The 24,437-nt window shown below is 46.1% G+C and overlaps 1 long non-coding RNA gene across 1 annotated transcript; it reads left to right on the forward strand.

Moving 5' to 3' along the window:
• The first annotated feature begins 7,889 nt into the window (after positions 1–7,889).
• Positions 7,890–20,424, forward strand: LOC110741668. Its single transcript, XR_002518264.2, has 3 exons — positions 7,890–12,230; positions 12,526–12,702; positions 17,863–20,424. It is a non-coding gene; the product is annotated as an uncharacterized LOC110741668 (long non-coding RNA).
• The last annotated feature ends 4,013 nt before the right edge of the window (positions 20,425–24,437 follow it).

Raw genomic sequence — 24,437 nt, forward strand, 5'->3', positions numbered from 1 at the left:
CCAGCCAGAGAGGACATTCTTTATGGATGAAGTCACTGGCTTTCAGTGTAAACCACTTACAGAAACAAGGTTCTTGTGTGGACTGCCACAAGTGAGGCTCTCCAAGGCCTATAGTTGCAGCAGAGAAAATGTGATAAATCTACAAAACGTTCTACAGCTTTACTCAACTCTTTAAACTCAAATATTTGTTTTAGATCAGGAAATGGCTCAGGGCATGAGCACAATCTCACCAAGTGTGTGATTCTGGTGCCACGTGGCCACAGCATGATTCAGGATTTCTCCTGCCTTAGCCACTCCTCTAATCAACAACAGCACCTGAGTCACACTCCTGGCGTCCTTGCTGAGGCTAGGACCCACCCGCCCATTGGCAGCCTTTGTCTCCGAGGGCAAGTGAAATACAGCGCCCCCTGTTGGGCACCCTGTCTTGTTCCTCTCCAGCTGGGTTTGCCTGCCTGGACTGGTTGCCCAAATTCAAGACATGGCAGCTCATGCCATGTGCGACTTAAAGGCTCTCCGCTTCCTATTTTACAAGAGGCTCTGTCTGCTTAAAGTGCTCAGTGCCTGGTGATGCCATGTTTTTTCCTGTCGGCAGTCCCCTCAAAAGAAGGAAATTCATTTGGGAGTTGTTTGAGGTGGATGAGGACATCCTTCCTTCACATCTTTGGTGTCACTGGGACAGGTGGAATTCCTGGCTGGAGGCAGGTGATGCTCCGGTGAGCGCATCAGAGGCAGCAGCCGCAGTCTGCTTACCCCTCAGCTGAGACACGGGAGAAGCTTCGCCAGCTGCCTCATCAAATGGAATGCAAACAAACAGAGAGGAGAGCCCCGCATTGCTCATCACGCCCTCAGCTACTCCAGCCTCGCTCCAGGGTGCTCAGGGCAAAAGAGGGCAGCTCTCTGCCAAGCAGGGCTTCCTGGTGCGTTTTTCCATGGAGGAAGGACTCCTCTGGGAAGGACGCCTGCTGGGGGACTTGGGGCATCTGGATTGCCGGCTGTACTCAGCAAGGAGTGGCCACAGAAAGTTCTGAACGCTTCTTGAGGGAAAGCATAAGCCATCAGCAGAGAGGGAGAGAGTGTGAGCAAGAGTGAGAGTGAGAGAGCGAGAGAGCGAGAGAGAGAGAGAGAGAATGGACCTCCCAACCTACAAAGTCCCCGCACCAGAAGTAAGGTCATCAGGCTTGAGACCTTGAGGCTGCAGCTGTGCACACCCATTCCCCCAGCCACTGCTCATGCCTGCAACTCCTGCCACAGAGAGGGGCCTTCCACCCCACAACTGAAAATAAGATTTAAATGCACATACCCCTTTGACAGAAAAACAGTGACCTTCGAACCCATCAAAACAGAAAGTCACTGATTTTAAATCCTTTATTGAGATTGATAAGGAAAAAGGATTATGCAGGAGCTGGATGTGAACCGTGGTTGCTACACAATTTGGGCTAGGGCTTGCTCTTCTCTCATTAAAAAACTCTGTTTATTCCACCAAAGTAGGTAAAGTTCTCCCTCTCCTCTTTGGATTCTCTACTATATTCCTTAGTGACGTCGTGAGGCTTTCTCAGGACTAAGCCTACAAGTTGTCTATTAACCCAGCTTTCCAGTGGGGACTGCCTAATATTGACCAAATACTTTAGAGAGTCATATCATCTGTGAACTGGCAGAGATCCAGAACTCCAGTCCAGCACTCACATTTTACAGACAAGGAAGCCAGAGCAGCCAGGGCCTTAGCCTGGTTTCACAACTCTTTCTCTGGTTCTCTTGGTGACTAACAACAAAACGACACCTCCCGATTCTGGTCCGGCTTGGGCTTCTGGCTGCCGGTACAGGAATAGCCAAAATCCTTCCTTTCAAGCTTTCTGTGTAATGGAAACCCTGCTCGACTAATTAGGGCCCACCTCTCTCGAACTCCTGAATCACTGGCATTCATTAAAGATAGAAAAGCATTTTCTCCCCCTAATGAAGGAGAACCGGAATAACATAGATGAGTCACGGTCACTGAAAACTGTCATGATATTCAAGAAAGGTGACCTTCTCTCACACCTGCAGACCTGGGAGGGTTGATTGAAATCTACACCTAGTTCTTCTCCTTGGGCTCTGACTGTGACAGGAGGGTTTGTTGCTTGTTTTTTTTTTTTTTTTTTTTCCCTCCAGTTCCTTGTAGTAGGATGGGATGTGGGTTCTGTTTTAGGAGGTGTGGATTGTGTGGGCTGATGGTGTGGAGGAGGAGGCTAGAAGAAAAGCAATACACACACACATACCGCCCCCACGCACATGAACGCATATACACTAACCCCACACAAACACACATGCAGAGATACACATGCACACACTCACACCACACAGACACAAACACAACCATACACTCACAACACACACAAATGCACACATAAACACACACATAGACACTCTCACACACATGCAAACACTCAGACACAGACATACACCCACTCATACTACACACAATCACAACAAACAAATATGTACTCACATGCTCTCTCACACACACACTCACACACACACACACACACACACACACCTTTGGTTGCCACAGACCTTGGTGGCACTTGGTTCCCAGTGGCTGGCTCAGCAGAAAATGTGGCTGAGTTGTAAGACTCTGTTTTGAATGTGGGAGTTGGAAAGAGCAAAGGCATTCCTCAGGTTCAGGAAAGCACTGGCTAACAGGAGCTGAAGGAGGAAGAGAGAAGAGATGATTTTCTTCCCTAAGAATAACTTTTGAAGTTGGAGCTCAATTTCACCTATTCACCTTGGTGATATCACTTTACCCTGCTGTTTCTCAATGTGCAATGCCTCTGATGAACCTGACGCCAGGCCGGTGAGGTACACCTTTAGCCATTTCTGTGATGTCAGTTTTTGTTGACGACACATGTTCTGAATGCGCCATGGCCGATCGAGTTTGACTGGATAGATAGCATAAATCTCCAGTCTGAAAGTCATCATAATACTTGGAATGTTTAGAAAAGTCGTAACTTAGGGGTGGTTCATAACTTCTTAGAATAATTGTGTTTCCCTCAAATGATATATAAACAGAAGACAGCAGCTTTGGATGATGGGAATAATTCAGGAGTAACCAGGGACCCCTAGATCTGGAAGAAGGAAGTCAAGTTAGTGCTTTCTTCAAAGGTTTCAATATTTCCTTAGATTTTAGTGCAGCTTAAATCCAAAAACGTAACTAAGGATATCTTTGCTACGGGAAGTGGCTTGTTAAATTGATGTTGTTGGCCAATTTAAAAAGAATGACATGAACTGATTCCACAAGCTGCAGAACTACAGATAGGAATTAGATTGGGTGTTCTGATTTAAGGAAACAAATTTGAGAGAAAAAGAATTCCATTTTATTGCAGAATTAGAGTTGAATAAATCAGGTAGGCAATGAAAGATTCAGGGAAAGATGATACTTTTAAAAAACAAAATTCTATGATCTCCAATCCAGATTTCACAACCCCCAGGATTGTTTTAATTTTGTCAATGGGCTTAAAGAACTTATCCAAAGATTCTTAAAATAACATTAAATCCTTTAAAGTATTTTGTAAGGTGTCATGGTGCCCTTGTAAAAAAGGGAAAAGGGATTGTTATGACATCCAGCTAATTATGGGAAACTGCAAACACCGGAAGTGCAGTCATCACTGAATTGGTTTCTGAGCTTCCAACTCAGAACAGATCTGGATTTGCTCCACAGGGTGTGCCTCTCTTATCAGATTTGGGATTTTTTTTTTTTTTTTTTTTTTTGGATTTTGGAATATTTGCATATACAGAATGAGGTATCTTGAAGGTAGGACCCAAGTCTGAACAAACACGAACTTCATTTATGTTTCATATACATCTTATGCACATGGCCTGAAGGGAGTTTTATACAATATTTCAAATGAGTTTGTGCCTGAAACAAAGCTTGGACTGTGTTTTGGCTGCCATCTGTCACCTAAGGCCAGGTGCAGAATTTTCCACTTGTTGTGGCATGTTGGCAATCAAAAAGTTTTAGATTCTGGATAATTTTGGATTTCAGATTTTTGGATTAGGGATGCTCAACCTATATTACTTTAAGGAACAGTATTGCTGCTGCAAACCTGGGGGGGTCTTCTCTCTGGGAATCAGAGAGATTATAGATATTTGGTGCTTTAAGTCCCATTAAGTTGGGCTACTCTTTCAGAAATAAATGATCTCAATTAGTATAATCTCCATAAAGTGACACCACTTGGTTATGAAACTCGTTTTCTTTTAACCAAATGTCCCCCAAATGCTTTAAAATCACTAGTAGGTTGCTGAATGAGAATGTAAGGAAGGAACTAGCACTTAATACTTCCACGTCTTTTTTATGGACTTTTCTCTTTCAAGAAATAAGAGCATTGCCTACTTTCCTGTGAACTAGATTTGTGTTGAGAATTAGTTCACAATGAAAAGTGCTAAGCATTACTATATCCCCTGTAGTAATAACAAGGGTGTTATAGACACAACCATGGCGTCCAAATGTGGACCAGCAGAAGACAGACCCAAAAAATGCATGGATATGGGGGCATGGCAGCGCGGTTGGAATGAAGTTTCTGGGGAAACTGGATTTTACCCCTAAATTTCTTTATGTATTCAGTTTAGTCTATCAAAAAGGAGCCCTGCAAATAAATTTCTGCATAAAAAAAGCTGATTAGAAAAGGCCATTTTAGACCAGGCACAGTGGCTCACACCTGTAATCCCAGCACTATGGGAGGCCAAGGCGCATGGATCACCTGAGGTCAAGAGTTTGAGATCAGCCCTGGCCAATGTGGTGAAACCTCATCTCTATTAAAATACAAAAATTAGCTAGGTGTGGTGGCAGGTGCCTGTAATCCCAGCTAGTTGGAGGCTGAGGCAGGAGATTCGCTTGAGCCCAGGAGGTAGAGGTTGCAGTGAGCCCGGATCGCATCATTGCACTCCAGTCTGGGCAACAGAGCAAAAAAAAAAAAAAAAAAAAAAAATTTGTCTCAGAAAAAAAGAAAGAAAGAAAGAAAAAAAAATGGCTATTTAAAAATTTTGAAAGTTTTTTTTTTTTTTTTTCCACTTGGGATAACCAGAAACTTTGTTAACTCTGAGAGGCTGATTTTGTCTGGGATAAAAAGATTAGAAAGCATTAGACCAGGAAGGGCTTCATTTGAACCTGCCTGAAGACACATTTCAGTTCTGTTAACCAAAACTGTGCATTCTTCAACCAGAAGCACAACGGGAAATGGGGAGGAGAGAGGAAGGGAGCCTGGACGGAGGGAAGAGATCTACCTGCCTTAGCCTGACTTCCCTAGAAAGCAGACCCTGAGGCAAAGTATGTGGGCTCTTTCTAGACTGGGGAGGGCCTTCCTAAGGACAGAAGAGTGAGGGAAGAGGGGAACAAGGCAGGAAAAAAAGGAGAGCTTATAAGGCGCTGTAACCGAGCTCTCCACTACTGGTTGTTCAGCTCAATAGATGATGCCATCTTGCAGGACCATCTTCCGACAGGCCATGCGAATGGCTACATCTCAAGACAGCCCTTCTGTGGGAAGAGAGGGAGGCAGTTTAGCCATTTGCTGCATTCATCTATGGGTCAAAGGTTGGCACGGCTGATGTGACACCCCTTGCTTCTGGTTGGACACATGTAGACGCTATGCGGTCCGTGGATGTCTCACGACAGAGCTCAACAGAAAAGCCCCAGGCTGGAGGTGAGGCACTAAGCCGTTGCTCATGCATGCTTAGGATGGGAGGTAGTTCCAAGCTCCTGAGAAGTTGGTCACAGCCCGTGCAGTGCTGCTCAGCACAGCAGCAGCTGGAATAGAACAAGGGGCCAAAGACCTTAGGGATGTGAGACCCAGAGAATCTGAGGGGTGATACAAACCTCTACCCAGATTTCTGTTGGAAACATGGCCTTTTCCGTCTTTGAGTATGCTAGATACTGGGGATTGCACATCTGCTGATGTCCACACGTGGTAGACTGCTTGCTGTTTCTCCAGTATTCTCTTTCCTCTTCTTAGTAATAGAGCCCCCAGTTTTTAACTGTGCACTTGGCTTCACAGGCTAAAGACTGACTATATATTTTCTAGCCTCCTTTGCTGATCGGTGTAACCATGTGACCTAGTTCTGACCAGTGAGATGCAAGTGGAACTGATGTATGCAACTTCTGGTACATGTCCTTAAATGCAAGGGACATGCTCTTCTTTGTCCCTCTTTTCATTCAGGTAGCTGGAATTCAGATGTAATGGTTGGCACTCCAGTGGCCACTGTAGACCATGAGGTGACCTTGGGAACGGGAGCTGCATGTGGTAAGGCAAAAGTCACAAGGAACCTGAGTTCCTGTCACTACAGTCACCAAATCATCCCTGAATTGCTTACTTCCAGACTTTTTACAGTGGAGAGACCTAAATTTTCCCTTTACTTAAGCCACTGCTCTTTTGGATTTCCTATTGCTTTAGCTGAACTTTTGTTGTTGTTGTTGTTGAGACAGAGCCTCTATCACCCAGGCTGGAATGCAGTGAGTATAGGCACGACTCACTGCAGCCTCGCCCTCCTGGGCTCAGGTGATTCTCCCACCTCAGCCTCCCAGGTAGCTGGGACCACAGGCACGCACCACCACACCTGGCTGATTGTTTTGCATTTATTGTAGAGATGGAGTTTCACCATGCTGCCCAGGCTGGTCTCAAACTCCTGGGCTCAAGCAATCTGCTCACCTCAGCCTCCCAAAGTACTGGGATTACAGGCATGAGCCACTGCGCCCAGCCCCTTTGGCTGAACTTAATTCTAAATGATACAGCATTCAAAGCAGGGAGGATATAAAGAGAAAAGGGGCATAAGTATCCACTTTTAAAAATCACTCAGCCGGGCGTGGTGGCTCACGCCTGTAATCCCAGCATTTTGGGAGGCCGAGGCAGGCGATTCACGAGGTCAGGAGGTCAAGACCATCCTGGCTAACACAGTGAAACCCCGTCTCTACTAAAAATACAAAAAATTAGCTGGGCGTGGTGGCAGGCGCCTGTAGTCCCAGCTACTTGGGAGGCTGAGGCAGGAGAATGGTGTGAACCCAGGAGGCAGAGACTGCAGTGAGCTGAGATTGCACCACTGCACTCCAGCCTGGGCAACAGAGCGAGACTCCGTCTAAAAAAAATAATAAAAAAGGATTCTCCTTTGTCTGTGTCCCACTACCCCGACCTTCTCATAGCACCTTTGACTACCCTGATGATAGTTAACACAGGCATACCTCACACATAGTGTGAGTCCTGTGCCAGACCACTGCAATAAAGCAAAATCACAATAAAGTGAGTTGCACATATTTGGGGCTTACCGGTGCATATAAAAGTTATGTTTAAAGTATAATCTAGTCTGTGCAATAGCATTATGTCTATAAAAACAATGTACATACCTTAATTAAAATACTTTGTTGCTAAAAAAAATGCTAACAATCATCTGAACCTTCAGCAAGTAGTCATCTTTTTGCTGGTAGAGGATACTTCTCAATGTTATGGCTGCTAACTGATCCGGGCCGTGGTGGCTGAAGGTTGGGGTAACTGTGGCAATTTCTTAAAATAAGAAAACACTGAAGTTTGTGGCATCAGTTGACTCTTCCTTTCATGAAGAGTTCTCTGTAGTATACAATGCTGTTTGATAGCATTTTACCCTTTTGTCAACTAAGTTATTTGAATAAATACTTTGTTGTCATTTCAACAATGTTCACAGCACCTTAGGAAACCACTGTCTTTTGTTATGCATAAGAAGCAACTCCTCATCCCTTCAAGATTGATCATGAGATTGCAGCAATTCAGTCTCACTTACAGGCTTCTCTTCTAATTCTAGTACTCTTGCTATTTCCAGTGACTTCCTCCACTGAAATCTTGAACCCCTCAAAGTCATCCAGGAGGACTGGCATCAACTTCTTCCAAACTCTGGTTAGTGTTGATATTTTGACTTCCTCCCAGGAATCACAGATGTTCTTAATGGCATCTAGAACGGTGAATCTTTTCCAGAAGGTTTTCAGTTTGCTTTGTCTAGATCTGTCAGAGGAATCACTAAGCAGTTATAACCTTACAAAATGTACTTCTTAAATAATAAGACTTGAAAGTCAAAATGACTCCTTGATCCATGGGCTGCAGAATGACTGTGTGTAAACTGTCAGATAAACAACATTCATCTCCTTGCCCATCTCCATCAACGCTCTTGTGTGAACAGGTGGACTGTCAATGAGCACCTAAGTAATGAGTAATATTTTGAAATAAATGTTTTTTTCTGAGTAATATGTCTTAACTTTCGGCTTAAAATATTCAGTAAACAAAATACGCTGTAAACAGATGTGCTATCATCCAGGCTTTGTGTTCAATTTACAAAACACAGGAAGAGTAAACTTAGCACAATTCTTAAGGGACCAAGGATTTTTCGAATGGTCAATGAGCATTTGTTTCACCTTGAAATCATCAGCTACATTCGCCCTTGAGAAGAGAGTCAGCTTGTCCCCTGAAGCTTTGAAGCTAGGCATTGACTTTTCCTCTCTAGCTATGAAAGTCCTAGATGGCTTCTTTTTCCAATAGAAGGCTGTTTTGAATATATTGAAAATCTGTTGTTCAGAGTAGCCACCCCCATTAATAATATTAGCTACAGCATCTACATAACTTGCTGCAGCTTCTATATCAGCATTTGCAGTTTCACCTTGCCCTCTTATGTTATAGATATGGCATTTTAAACCTCATGAACCAACCTCTCCTAACTTCAAACTCTTCTTCTGCCACTTCCTCACCACTCTCAGCCTCCACAGAATTGAATAGAGTTAGGGCCTTCCTCTGGATTAGGCTTTGGCTAAAGGGAATGTTGTGGCTGGTTTGAACCTCCACCCAGACCACTCAGACTTTCTCCATATCAACAATAAGGCTGTTTCTCTGTTTTATCATTCATGTGTTCACTGGAGTAACATGTTTAATTTCTTTCAAGAACTTTTTCTTTGCATTTACAACTTAGCTAACTGTTTGGAGCAAGAGACCTCACTTGCAGCTGAACTCGGTTTTTGGCCTGCCTTCCTTACTAAGCGGAATCTTTTCTAGCTTTTGAATTCAAGTGGGAGACATGCAAATCTTCCTTCCACTTAAACACTTAGAGGCCATTGTAGGGTTATTAATTGTTCTAATTTCAATATTATTGTGTCTCAGGGAATAGGGAGGCCCAAGGAAAGGGAGAGAGATGGGGTAACGGCCTATTGGCAGGGCAGTCTGAACACATATATTTATTGATTGAGTTTACTGTCTTATATGGGTGCAGTTGGTGGCACCCCAAAACAAGTACAACAGTAACATTAAAGATCACTGATCACAGATCATCATAACAGATGTAATAATAATAATGTAAAATACTGCAAGAATTACCAAGATATGATACAGAGTCATGAAGTGAGTACTGTTGTTGGAAAAATGGCCCTGATATACTTGCTTGACACAGGGTTACCGCAAACTTTCAGCGTGTAAAAAACACGATATCTGCAGAGTGCAGTAGAGCCAAGCAAAATAAAATGAGACATGCCCATCATTGCTACTACTCTGAGGCAGGCATTATGAGGCACTGTACCTCTGGTATCTCACATAATACTTTAAATGCTTCTATGAAGTAGGCATAACTACTACCGCGATGGCCATTTTTCATAGCTGGTCATCCTGCCCCCATCCTTGCTCCATTGCAGTCCGTTCTCTACACAGTGGCCAGACTGATTCTCCCCCATACATCATCTCACCGCACCCTTCTGCTTAGAATTGCCCCATGGTGTTTTAGTTATATAACACCATCATCCCCAAACATAGTGGCTTAAAAAACAAAAATGATTTCTGCCTTTGTCGATGAGGAATTCAGGAAGGACTTGGTCTGGTAGTTCTCCCTGGGAGGTCCCTACCACGATTGCAGTCATGAGTTGGCTAGGCCTGCCATCATTTGAAGTCGTGATGGGGTTAGACAGTCTGCTCCTAACGTGGCCCAACCACACAACTGCCTGGGAAGCTGGGACTGACTGGAGGCTGGAGGTCTCTGTTCTCTCCACACAGGATTGTCCAACAGAGCTGCTGAGTGCAGGGCATGGAGGCTGGCTTCCCCATGGGAGCAACGCAAGGTGCCAAGATAGACGCGGTATTGCCTTTTATACTCTAGTCTTGGAAGTCATACCCCATCATGTCTAGTGGTACAGGAATTTGCATATTGTGTGGTACAGGAATTTGCAAACATCTGCTTGGGTTTGAGGGAGAAGGACATAGACCTTACCTCACTATGAAGTCGTGACAATCATCAGTTGTGGCACAGGGTACGTATTGCGGTTTATTTTGGGGTCTGGGGAACATAAAGCCTGTGTCCAGAACCAAAGCACTGTCCTAACCCCACACAGAACACTATCTACCCAAAGCCCCTTTGGCTGGCTTTGCTTTTTGCCATTTCGGCCTTGCTAAGGTGTGAGAAATGTTGCCACATCCATTGCATCTGCTGCAAAGGCATGCTAGTAATTATCAGTGATAACAGAATGAAAAGGAAACAGTTGGTTTTGAGCTTCTAACATATGGTATTGTTGGTTTTTTCTGAGAAGAGAGATCCTGCTTGTGCCCAAGGAATCCCTGAGGATCCCTATGCAGGATCCCCTCATCCCACAGCTTTGTGTCTCTACTCCAGAGCTGGCTATGTCCAGCCACTTCTGGGAAGTGGAGCATCTGATTGGTTACCCTGTGTCATAAAAGAGATGGCGTCTGAACTAACCTCTTTACACAGAGTTTCTCAGCACTTCTTCTGGGTCACACCCTCATAGCTCCATTCAGGCAAGGTATAGATTTGAGTGGAAATATCTGTCCTGAGCATTGAGGTACCACAGTGATGCCAATGCAAGCCCCAGCACAGACAGCATGTCTGTGTTTCTACTGAGCTGGCAGATGGGTTTTAAAGCCAAGTTACAAGTGTGCCCAGGCACAGGGACAGCTGTGTGAGCGAAGGAACAGTTTTGTGCCAGGGAGGGAGAGAGGACCAGCTCTAGGGGGAACTATAGGCTCTGCAGGCTCAGAAAGAGGCAGGTGTGGTGGAAAACTCCCAGGAGCACCTCATCATTCCGTTCAGGCCTCCTGACTCATTAAGAGATTCTGGTGACAGCCCACCTCCCTGGCTTCAATCTCTCTAGCTGTAAGCCTGGGGATTGGAAAGACTTGGCACGGTCTTTCCTCCCCAAGGGTGCTGTGCTGGTGATGTTTGCAGAGTGCATCACACTCCTCTGATAAAACGTGTATCCTGAGTACAAAGTACCATCGTCACTATATTCCACGATGTGGCTAAATATAGGTGTGCGCCAATCTGCTGAAGAGTAGAGTATCTCTTCAGCATTTGCCTGGGAGAAACAAGTGGTCCAGTGGCTGCAGAGGATGCAGCAGAAAAGAGCTGGCATGCAGCAGCAGTGTACCTGAGACCAGGGCATGGAGAGAGGGAAAGGCCCTGCATGCCCCCCTGCTGGGCCGCTCCAGCCCACTGGATGACAGTGAGGCCTGAGTGCAGCAAGGCTGGAGTCCTACTGTGAAAGCCCACAGTAGCAGAGCCCCTGCCAGGAATGGAGCAAGGAGATCACAGATCACAGAGCACATTGCACCTGCCCCATGCAGTGGCAGAGCAAGACGCTCAAGGGCCTGGCATTAAGAGGGACCATTCGAGGTAAAAGGGTAGGAGTCTCCCTTGTTTTTGTTTTTTGTTTTCCCACACAGTCCCAGAGGGTGCTGTGGTGTTCTGATACACTCCTTGTGTCAGAGCTGTTTTTCATTATGTCCAAGACAGAGCAGGCGTGAGAGCTGAGCATCCTCCCCTTGCTGCGCTCCGCTGGTCCCCAAGGCACCCTCCCCATGCGCCGCTTCCTTCCACTTACCACCCGCGCAGGGCGCCACACCCTGAGCTCTGCTTGTTCCCTCTTCAGACTGGCGGGTGGTTATAGAGGTGTTTGGGGTGTCAGCTCTGAAATGCTAAAAAATAATACCAGGCTTTCCATCCTGGGATGTCTCATTAGTGTGCTTACAAATGAGTCCCCCTGCAGTTTTTCAGCAATTGGCTAACAAGCTCTAATTTGAGCCTTTGGGCTGGACCTCGGCTCAGCAGGAGCAGACGCGGAGCAGATGCCTTCTCGGAGCTGCCTGTTTGGGGAAGCTGGTCAGTTTCCACTGTCTCAGCCTCCCACAACAGGGGAGCTGCAGGAAGGTTGAAAAAAGCACAGCAAAGCAGGGAGAGCCTCCTCGGTGGAGAGCAACGCCCAGGTGGGTGTGGATGTGGAGAGCCGTGGGGCCCACCTGGGCGGGTGCAGGGGGGTGGGAGGAGGGGCCGAGAGCGCTCTCTAAGTTAAGGTCCAGGTGTGGAGGAGAGGACTTGGAAACCCTGCAGCAGCTTCCTGGCCCGGTGAAATGTTCTCGGCAGCAAGCATGAAGCTCTGATTTGTAAAAAAAATCAATACATCTTGCATGCCAACTATGCCTTCTCCAATCCTGCACTTGTGATGTCCGAGGTTGTCCTTCTGGGCCATGGAGCAAACCTTTCAGGGTTGAGTTCTTCTAGGTCATGTGGAGTGGGCCAGCTTTAATGAACCTGTCTAAAAGGAAGGAAGAGAAAGAGCTCGGCTCCTCAGGGGAACAAGGAGGACCTTGGCGGCGGTCTCACTCCTCACCAGCTCTTCACCTCAGATCTTGTCCTGACTTCCTGGTCCACTAACAGCCTCCTGGATAGAAGAGTCAGGTAATGATCCCCGCCTCCCAACACTCATTGCTCAGTTTCAACAATCATCAACAATTTGCCAATCTCATTTCATCTCTCCTCTGATCTTTTTCCTTTTCTGGAGTATTCAGATCCTCACCTTCATCACCACTATTCGCTTATAAACCTCGTTTAAGGACAGGGATGCACCTCAGCTCAGTTATGTTTTGCTACGCACGTGGTACCCGTCTTCTGTGTTGCGAGATGTTTGAATTATACAGTTTTTAGTGCATTAAGTGTTAGCATTTGGAATCCAATCTGGCTCACTCTAGATGAGATATAGAGTTTTTATTTCTTCTCCTCTCCCTTTCTCCTTCTTGAGATGAAAACTTACCCAGCCTCCCCGCACCTCCCCCCACACCCTATATTGCCACTTGTTTTTCTTTCTTTCTTTTTTCTAACCACACCCTGAGGCATTTCACTGGCAACTCTTTATTATCTAACCACAGTTCACCAGCCCAGAAGATGTTCTGAAAATTGACAGTGATCATGATATAGCCTGGGTCCAGAATACTTCTCTGTGCGATGGGTGTGTGTGAAGACAGACAGACCTGCCAGGCCCCATCAGGGAAGCTCTGTGTCTCCTTCACATTGGAGGGACAGAATATTATCTGGAGATGGAGAGTGCTTCTGAGAGTCTCTAGCACAGGGGTCCACAGCCTCGGATGGGTCCCAGTCCCAGTCTGTGGCCTGTTAGGAACCGGGCCACACAGCAGGAGGTGAGCAGTGGGCAAGTGAGCATTACCACGTGAGCTCTGCCTCCTGTCAGATCAGCCGGTGGCATTAGAGTCTCACACAAGCATGAACCCTATTGTGAACTGTACAAGTGAGGGCTCTAGGTTGGGTTCTCCTTATGAGAATCTAATGCCTGAGGATGAGACAAAACAGTTTCATTCTGAAATCACCCCCCCTGCTCTCCATCTGTGGAAAAATTGTCTTCCATGAAACCGGTACCTAATACCCCAAAATTTGGAGACCACTGCTCTGGTAGGCCTGCCTACTGGGCTTACTTTGCATATATGAAATTAATAATTATTCCTCATTTCAGAAATTTAAAATGTTACATTTATACTTCTTTCGTATTTCCAGCATTGTACCAAAGGTCAGTCCTAGAATGCTTTGTTTTAGCTGTTTTTCTTTCCTTAGGCAGAGAACAAAGATTGGAGGCTTCCTCCTGAGCGCACTGGGATGTGGCATTACATTGGGGCTGCCGAGTGTCCTTACCTACAGCTACCCAGACGCAAAGGCAGGTGGGCAGGGCCAGGGAGTTCGATGCTTCACCTCCTTAAGTGAGAACTGCATCATCCAAACAGTCAGCTCTCAGCCAGATGGCACCCCGAGGCTCTGTGAATTTCTCTCAGCACAACAAGCACATCTGCCAGTTGGGTTCCAGCGCTTGTTTTCTCTTTTCTTCTCGGCACTAGACACCAGGGCTTTAATTACACAGCCAAACTCAGCCGCAGAACACTCCCCAGTCTCATCCTGGCTGGGCCCAGGACCTCCCCACCTCTCCAAAAGCCCCAAAATGGAACGATTGTGGCTGGTCATCAGGGCCAGCGGGTGCAAAGGTGCTAAGTGGGCTGAGTCAACCCTGTACTTCCCTTGGTTCTCTCTGTAATGATCCCCTCTTCCTCACAGGCCCCCTTCGCCCTGATCTCGCCCTCCCACCTGCTATCGGAGGGCCCCTTATGGAGATGCTTGGCCAGGCCTAGACCTCAGCGCTCCCTTGGCGTGCCCTTTCCACTGGGCTTCCTCATGTCCTTAGTGCACGGGTACCCAGGGCAAGGCTTGGCCAGAGAGCTGCTCGGAAGCAACAGTTACTATGTAGACAACTGACAGAAATCTGTGTGGTTGTGCGGCCATCCTCCTTTGTCAGTCCTGCCCAGATATCCTGCTTTCCTCATAACAGCCAGCATTTTTTTGAGCGCTCACTATGTGCCAGGCACTTTACTGTATTAACTCATTTAATCCTACAACAACCTTCTGAGGTAGGTGCTGCTGTTAATCTCATTTTACAGATGAGAAAACTGAGGCACAGAGAGGTTCAGCCACTTGTCCCAAATCACCCAGCTAGTAATGAGCAGAGGTGGGATTCATATCTAGGATTCAAGCCTGACTCAAGAGCCCAAAGGCTTTTAAAAGAAAACCTGAAACTACATACAATTCCATATGACATGGAAAAAATTGAATAAAGTTCTTGGCTCAAAGGTTGGCATTCTGATGCTTTCCTTTTCCGTTTTCATCTTCTCATTTCCACTTAAAAAAAAAATTATAGTTCTCACACAGTGACTGTGACAAGAGTAAATATGATAGTGGAGGTTCAGATAATGTGAAAAACGAGTGGAGGAGACAATTTTAGGTGGCTTTGCCGTGTCCTCTTCACCTGACAGAGGCGAGCACCCTTAGGTCTGGTTTATGATCTTGCCCAAGCCCCATAAAGGGAAGACCAAAACTCCTAGAAGCACCCTGCATTTTTAGAGTTGTTAGGGAAACGCGGTATGCAAAGCCTCTGTAAGGAAAGGATCCATCCTTAGGGATACGAGGATCTGCTAAAATTGTAAGGGACACGTGAATACGAGGGCGATCGACCTGTGATGATGAGTTGGCAAAAAATGAAAATACGCACAAACTCCCCACCATGGAGGAGGCCTCGTGTGCAGGAAAAGACATTGTCTCCGCCCTTTGGATGTGTTGAAGGATGCTCTAGAATAGAGAAATCCACTAAAAACTAAATAGCAGAGGAGCATGTAACACAAGACATAGTGCAATGGGAGTTTTGAGAGGGTATCAGGCAAATCAGCAAGGGGTAAGGGCAGAAGGATGAAGCTGTGGCTTTGAGAGAAGACTTGGAGGCTGGGGAGAGCTCAGATGCCACCAGGCAAGACCTTAGCCCCAACCCACATGGTTGTTGCCTCCACTGTCCTTCCAAGATGCTCCAGCCAGGGCCCATGTCCATGCCCCCTGCATCTCTTGCCTCTAGCTACGGTACCTGCCATGCAGCTGGTGCTCAATATACTTTTGTTTTAAAAAATCAGTGACTAAATGAATAAGCACAGCAATCGAGTTTTTAGCCATTAAGTCAGTCAGGTGTATGAAATTTGAAGAGCCACTTACACGTCTCCGTTGAATTCCCCTTTGTCTTGCCAGTTTCTCCCTCTTCCTTTACTGCACCTTTCAGATCTCTCAGCTTAGCCTTCATTCACGGTGGCACTCACAGTGGGATATGTCAGGCTGCGTCCACTGTGTCATTCAGTGTGTCACCAGCACCTTGACTAGGACAAAGATAGCCTTGAAACAGTGGTTACCCTCACTAATGAGCATTATGCAATGACTTCACTGCCTTCTCTTGGTTCTTTTTGTCTCCATCCTGAATCCTACTGATGTGATCTTTGGTGATGGCGCTGGGTGAAGATGGTGCTGACGTAAGATGTGCACAGGCTCACCTCTAGCTCAGCCTCTACCTTACTTTGGAACTCCAAGCTCATCCCCCACTATACGATGGGGTGGCAGGACTTGCCCTGGATCCCCTACAGGGTTCTCACCGGAGAGACAGTTGGGAAAGCTCATTGAAAAGTTACTGTTCTGGCCAGGTGCGGTGGCTCACGCCTGTAATCCCAGCACTTAGGGAGGCCAAGGTGGGCGGATCACCTGAAGTCAGGAGTTTGAGACCAGCTTGGCCAACATGGTGAAGTCCTGTCTATACTAAAAATACAAAAATTAGCCGGGCGTGGTGGTGGGTGCCTGTAATCCCAGCCACTTGAGAGGCTGAGGCTGGAGAATCACTTGAACCCAGGAGATGGAGGTTGCAGTGAGCTGAGATCATGCCATTGCACTCCAGCCTGGGCTACAAGAGCAAAACTCTGTCTCACACACACACACATAAACACACACACACACACACACACACACACAAAAGAAAAGAAAGGAAAGAAAAGTTACTGTTCTATTAAATGTATTCTCTCTAATGTATGAAATCTTTCTAAGTATAATGATTTGAGCTTTCTCCATAACTTCACTCCTTTTTACACCAATTTTTGTTTTAATGGGAAGAAAAAAAACCCTGTGCACTATTTCCTCCCTTACCTTTTTCTAGTTAGGATTAAACAGAAGAAAAATGGTGGTATCATTCCCAGAGGTCCTCAGCATTTGAACTTTACAATGGAAAACTCTTAATCCAAAGCTAAAATTCATATGTAACTGATGTCCTTAAGCTAACGGTTGCTTGCACATTCTAAAAAGCTTTGTATTTCTGTCTTCATGTCAGTGTTCACTCTCTATTTCTCTTTAGCTATTTATCAGCCTCTGAGAAAATCTCCCGGCAGCTCCTCCCCACATAAAACTATTCCAAATCCATGTAAAACCCTTAATTTAATCAACACATTACCATTTCCTAACAAAGGGTAAATGAGATCAACTACATTTACACCAGGAAGAAAGGAAATTAATTTTACTCAATTATAAAAAGGAGAAGGCTTTACACAGGTAACAATTTAACAATTGTAGTAGTGGAGATTATGGAAAATTCTGAATCAGGATGCCAGAAGGTCACGCATCGCTGATAGGTTTCAAAATAACTCCGCAAATCCTCACAGCAACAATCTAGTGAAGGCCCAAGAACCGAGACAGTCCTTAAGAAATGAAAAGTGATGAGTGCCTAAAACAGGGAATTGCATAATAATCAGAAATTAGATTTGACACTGATAACTCACCTGTAAATAATCCACAGAGCTTGCCTTTTAGCTACTTCTAAGACTTGTAGACAATGCATTGTTTAAGCCATGTTCATAAGACACCCTGCACCTTATTTTCTAGAACCAGAATTTTTTGTGGGTAGAAGGGAAGGAATCCAGGATTTATGGGAGATTTACAGTAAAATATAAACTAAGATGATTAAAACAAAATGGCCCCTGGACAGTAATGCTAACTGGCACACTAAGATCAATAGATGTGGATTCATATAAGCTGTCTAGAGACCAGCTGGTAAAAATAGGGGGAATGGTTAGAAATTGTAACACACCCCAAGCTGGAAAATATGCCAACCGTATTATGTCATTCTGGAGCACAAATTATAATTCTACAGCACATTAAAGAGAATATTGTATGGGAAGCTAGAAGTCATTTTCTTATGCTTCTCTCTTACAGGAAGCCACAGGCCATTTGGATTATTGCACTTTTCAAAGTACACGGGAAGACTTGAGACCATCCAGAGAATGACACAAACAAAAGGGCAGAACGCCTGATGGAAAAGAGGCCCCATGAGGAAAGGCTAAAGAATCAGGACTACTGAAGCTAAAGAGGAAAACTCAAATAACGCAACATTATTGTTTTCAAATATGTGACAGGTTTTTGGCTAGAAGATATCACTCATACATTTCCCGAACACATGGAGGCCAGGGCAGACAAAAGTAAAGATGGAAACCAGACCAGCAAGTAAGTCCTTTGACGGCCTTCCAAGTGCCTAGAGATGAAGGCAAAGCTCCCTCACAGTTGCAGGCAACGTCTCATCTTTTGTCACTTCTGGCATGACACTGCACAGCCACAGCCAGCGAGGTATCTCTGCCTTTGCCCGCGTCCTGCCTTCTTTCTCCCTGGTCGGTATCTCCTCACCTCCACCAGCCTGGCCAGCTCCTTGGTCATTGGTGTTGTACCCACCCAGGCATGTGCTTGGCTCCCCACAACCTCAGAAGCTCTCAGTACAGTGCAGGACCAGAGGGTGAAACCAATGAAAGGTTGTTGAATAAATGAACAATTTAAAGAGGAAATGTTTAATGCTGAGAACAAAAACTAGGAAAGAGATACCTAATAAGATATTTTGCAGTGAAATGCCATGTGTTGTGCTCTATCACTTCCTCTCTACCTCCCTAACATAGTGTTTAGTGAAATCTATAGTGCTCACTCGTACTTTGTGGAGTCTGGGGGTGAAAGCTTGTAGATATCCAACATTTGCATAACACTAGAAAGTCCATTTTGCCCTCTCTGAGAAAATGTAGTGATCCTGCTGTTTATATCTAGATTCAGATCCCTCAATAAGAGTTCTCTTGGTCTCGTTTTCCTACTGATCCTAAGAGGCATTCATTAACTAGGCTGTATCTGCCTAGTACAGCTCTATCCATATGGTAGATCTGCAATAGATTCTTGGGATCTTGTGGTAATTAGACAGCAAGCCTATTCTGGAATAGTGGCAATTTAGTTATTCTGTTACACTGACCAAGCATGTGTTAGCTCACTGATGCCCACCTGTGTAGGTATTTAGATGCATTGTCCTGGGAGGATGGGGATGGAGAGTCTCCTGAAGTCCTTCGGCGTCTCCTCTTGACCTTGGCAGGGATCCTGGGTGAACTTCATGAAGACCTAAAGGGAACTGGCAGCTGGCCCCTTCTCCTATGAAAGAACTCTCTCAATAAGCCGTGTTATTTTCCTGAAACCATGTGACATTATAAGAGGCTGGAAGGGAGGGTGAGAAATCATTTATTCCACGCTTCTCTGGGCAGAACAGCACTCACCCATCGCAGAAGCCTCTATATCCTCCCATTATGTCTTATCTTTTTATTTGTTTCCAAGCCACATTCATCTCCAAAGCAAATCTTTGTTGCGTTTACTTGAGAACAACACAGTTTCCCATTGCATCTCTCACCCCCTTGCCAAAACTATGCAAATTAAGAATAATCTCGATCTGGTTGGGGTTGTTTGTAACTGAAAAGTAATTGGGTTATAATATGCTAATTATTATGCTAATATTTGGCTCCAAAGATAAAGAGACCAGAAATGCTAATGTGAGAATCCTCCCACAAAGAGGATTACGAGCAGGAAGTTTGCAGGAGGAGAAGAAAGGAGAGGACCGGAATGGAGCAAGGACTAGAAACGCAGGCCCTTTAGAAATAATGAAGGGGTTTTGTTGGTTTGTTTCTTTATACTTTCTTTTATTTTGCAAATTTTCTATGATTACTATGTGTTCCCGTAACACTTAGCAGGAAAAATAATGTAATGTCTAAAGAGAAAAAAGAATGAGGAACTTTTAGAGCAGAAGTAGATGAAGGAAAGGCCGAGGCTGGCCTTACCAGAGCCTCTCCCAGGAAACGGTCAGGCACTGACCAGATCCGGCTTCCCAAGACAGGAAGAGTTGGTTTCAGGGAAAATCCGTGGCTGGGATCCAGGGAAGTTATGAGTCTGCTTTCAGGTGGGTGAGAGAACCGTGGCTACAACCTGGGCCTCAGGACCACTGGGACTGAGAGGAAACGGAAATAATATCTTCAAACTTGGTGGAAGAGGTCATTGCGAGCATATTAGAACCATACCCTGTCAATGTTTCTCCATTCATTTCTTCAAGGAATATTCTACAAGTATCTTACCCTCTCTGTACAGTACATTCTGCTAGTCTCTGTGGATACTGGGAATGAAAGATGCTTCCCCAGTCTGAAGATCAGGGGCTTTCTCTGTGAGCCTGGGAGGAGGCAGTGCAGGCATCAACCTTCTGAGCCTGCGAAGGAGGCAGTGCAGGCATCAACCTTCTGAGGTCTTCACACCCCTCCTCCTGGCTGACCGGGAGCACTCAGTGATGAGGGAGGGAGAGGGTGCCCTTGGCTGGTGGGTGGTGCCTTGAGAAGTGCTGGAGAAGAACTGGGCCCTCACTTGGGAAATCTTTTCTCTTTTTTTTTCCAGACAGGGTCTCACTCTGTCACCCAGTCTGGAGTGCAGTGACATGCTCATGGCTCACTGCAGCCTCAACTTGCCAGGCTCAAGTGATCCTCCCACCTCACCCTTTCAGGTAGCTGGGACTACAGCCTCGTGCCACCAAGCCCAGCTGATTTTTGGTTTTTTTTTTGCAGAGATGGGGTTTCACCATGTTGCCCAGGCTGGTCTGGAATTCTGGGCTCAAGCAATCTGCCCACCTCAGCCTCCTAAAATGTTGGGATTACAGACGTGAGCCACGGTGCCAGGCCTCACTTGGGAAATCTTAAGGCAAGAAATAAGGTGATGAGCTGAAAAGGGCCTTGAATTGTGACTCTGATTGTGCGCTGCCCCAGGGCGTGTTCCACCCTGAACTTTCATCGAATCCCTTCCACATGTGATTCCACCCATGGGAAGCTCTGAACTTCTGTTAAAAGCGGGTAGTTGTGGCCAGGTGCAGTGGCTCGTGCCTGTAATCCCAGCACTTTGGGCGGCCAAGGCAGGTGGATCACCTGAGGTCAGGAGTTCGAGACCAGCCTGGCCAACAGGGAGAAACTCTGTCTCTACTAAAAATACAAAAATTAGTTGGGCGTGTTGGTGCGCACCTGTAGTCCCAGCAACTTGGGAGGCTGAGGCAGGAGAATCGCTTGAACCCAGGAGGTGGAGGTTGCAGTGAGCCGAGATCATGACATTGCACTCCAGCCTGGGTGACAGAGCAAGACTCTGTCTCCAAAAAAAAAAAAAAAAAAAAAAGAAGCGAGTAGTTTTTTCCTTTCCTCATCACCCATGTCTCTTTTTGACACTCTTGAAACCCTGTAATGAATTCTCAAAAATATTAAAGATCTCTTTAACTTCTTTTCTTCCCCTACCTTCACCAGGAGGTCACACATCATTACTGGCAGCAGATGGATCCCATCTGTACCACAGAGGGCAAAGATTTCAGTCAGTGAGTTACAGACACCATGGATGAACACAGGAGCCCATCAGGGAATCACGTAATGATCACAGCCAAAGGAAGCCCTGTCCTGGGAGTACTTTGCTGATGCCTCAGCTTCTTGCTTCTAAGCTCCTGGCCCCATTTGGTCTGAGGCAAAGAACATTCAGATTGGTGCCATTTATTTGCACCAACGTGCAGAAGAGGCGGCAGAAGTGTTGGGAGATCTCTGAAGAACCATGAGTTGGGGAGAGACTAAGACCATGCTTTCTACTCTGGAAACTTGGTTTCCAACCAGTAAAGTAAGGTCTCCCAACAAATGGAATAATGTGCCGTGTGGCTATGATGGGTGCAGATAATCAATGCTCAGCACATTTCCCCAGGGAAAGGTTTCCAGGATGCCTTTTAAGGAAAGTAATGAGCTGTTTGTTCCCTGGTTGTAGGAGAAGAGGGTGTTTGTTGATCACACATCTTTTTAATTAGTTATAGACACAGATGGGTTTTTTTTTCATGTTTTTCTGACATATACTTACTTATCTAATGAAAGGTGCCCAGCATAAAAATGCAGGAGACAGACTTCCTTCGCCACCAGAGGCGTCTTCCCTGCTTCTGTATGATTGGTTTAAAGTGAACCGCCCTGAAAGAGACCATCTCCAAAGCCCTGAAGGTCCTCCATAGATCATTTCAGCCTAACGGGCCTTTTATTTTCATACAGATACAACACCAAGTGAGGTGCTGTAGGTGGGCCAAACACCACAGGTGTCAAGGAAGCTGTGTGTTAGGTTGTGTTCATCCCATGCATATTAGGGCTTTGTGTAACTTCATGCTTCTCTCCTTCAGCAGCAAAGTAACTATGCTCAGAAAATCTGTTTGACCTTCTCTGAGCCCCAGCTTGTTTATCTATAAAAGGACGTCTAGACTGAATGTTCCCAAGTTCCTCCCTGCTCTAAGCTCGCAAGCTGAAGTTTGTACACACAAGCAGGACCTCTGTGAAGGAGCAAAAGTCTGCTCCATGCCCACCTGATAGCCCTCCTCGGTGCTCTTGTCTTCAGAGTTTGTTTCGATCTCCTCTCTTGTCTGACAGGAACAGTTGGATTTTTGCTGCAAGCTCCAGCTCAAAGACCATCTCCTCTCGGAGGCCTTTCCAGCTCCGTTCTTTTCCACATGTGTGTGTCTGGGCAGACACACGTATCTGTCAGGGTCCCTCTAATTCTAAAGAATCTGAACAATCTAATTCTAGAGGGGCTCCTAGAGCACTTTACGCCACCTCAATTTCAGTGGAGTCATCACTGCACGGCTAGTGATGGGGTTCAGGACATGCTATGCAAAATATGGCACCTTGGCATTTGAGAAAGCAGCAGACACAAAGTTCTCTCTGACCTTCTCCTCCCCTTCTCCCCTGAAGCAGGCCATCAGTGACTAAAGGAAGTAATAAGAGCCTCTTGTGATGGTACCCTTCCTCCACACCTGGAGGAAAGGAACGTCCCTATCTGAAAACATGGGGACACAGAGAAGAATCTGAGCAGACAGGCCTGGCTAGTTCTCCTCAATTAATAACCACTAGTGGGGTGGCTCACGTCTATAATCCCAGCACTCGGGAGGCTGAGGTGGGTGGATCACCTGAGGTCAGGAATTTGAGACCAACCTGGCTAACACTGCGAAACTCCATTTCTATTAAAAATATAAAACTTAGCTGGGTGCCATGGCACGCGCCTGTAATGCAGCTCCTTGGAAGGCTGAGGCAGGAGAATCGCTTGAACCTACGAGGTGGAGGTTGCAGTGAGCCAAGATCACACCACTGCACTCCAGCCTGAGTGACAGAGTGAGACTTCGTCCCAAAAAAAAAAAAACAATTTTATGACCATTAGATTATGCCCCTTTGCCCGATTACACTTATCCATTGTTGTCCACTCTTCATCAAACCTAACAAAAAGGCTGTCCTTCGGGGGTCTTCATTGCTGAAGACTCCTGTGTCGCATAAAACTTACACTAAATCAATTTGTACGCTTTTTTCTTGTTGTGCTATCTTTTGTTACAGTGGCCTCAGCCAAGAGCCTAGAAATGGGTGAGGGAAAGATGTTATCTCCCCTACACTGATTCTTAGCCTCAGTGAGAGAGTTAGGCAGAATCGCACATAGGCAGAGTAGCCTTTGAAAAGCCTTTCTCTGTCCCATGTATTGCAATGCTTTAGGGAGTGTGTTGTATGCAAACCGCTCATACATCCACAATTACATCAGCTCTGCAAGGTACTGACACAAGGAGAATTGTGGAGGACTGACCTGGCCATGGCTTCTCATCCCCCAGCTCAGGACCTGCCACATCCGTTTTCCCTTTCCTCTGGCCGTCACGTGTGGAGTGAAATTCTCAGAAGCGGCTGTCCCTGTGCGCCTCTCCGGCTGTGTCCATGTTCGTGCTCTTCTGCAGCTGCCTCATGGCCAGTCCCGAGCTTCAAGGCTGGGGCCATGCCCAATTCATTTTTAGTGGCCAGTAAAGCACGGGTTTTTTCTAGAAGCACGGGTGAATGACTGTCCCACAGACAGACCTTTTGCTATTTGTGAAAACTATGTTCCTTCACAGAGAGAGAAATCATGTGACAGAGCCTTGTAACAAGCCATCTCTTTTCCATATGAGGAGGGCCTGGGGTCCCAGAGCCGGTGTTGACTAGTCTCAGTTTAGAATCTCTCCCATTGCGTTTGACAGAGTGGAGGCTTGTGCTTAGGGATGAGTCTTATATCTCCCACCTCCAGTGCAGGCCAACGCGTTTCAGAGACCAGGCATGGTTTCTTTTTATATTAAACCGCCCATCTTATTCCCAGATGGCAGAGACTCAAAGGTGTCTCTGGATAGGTCATTTTAGAGGGAGAACCAAGGACATTCATAAGAGCACTCTGTGTCCTCTGTGTCAGAGAGCAGCCACTGTGAGCCCACCCTGGAGCCGGGGACAGGACTCCGGAGGGAGGAGGGATTTCATGGAGACTGTTTTTGGGCATCTGTTCCTGGCGGGGTGGCTCAGCTCTCGCTTTCTATTTGCTGTGGCCTAGGAACCCTGAGTGTGCTTGGGTGACACACCTTCCTCATCCCTCCCACGTCCTCGTCCTCAAAGCATTTAGCTCCA

Source organism: Papio anubis, chromosome 15, assembly GCF_008728515.1.
Source record: "Papio anubis isolate 15944 chromosome 15, Panubis1.0, whole genome shotgun sequence".
NCBI classification, from domain to species: Eukaryota; Metazoa; Chordata; class Mammalia; order Primates; family Cercopithecidae; genus Papio; species Papio anubis.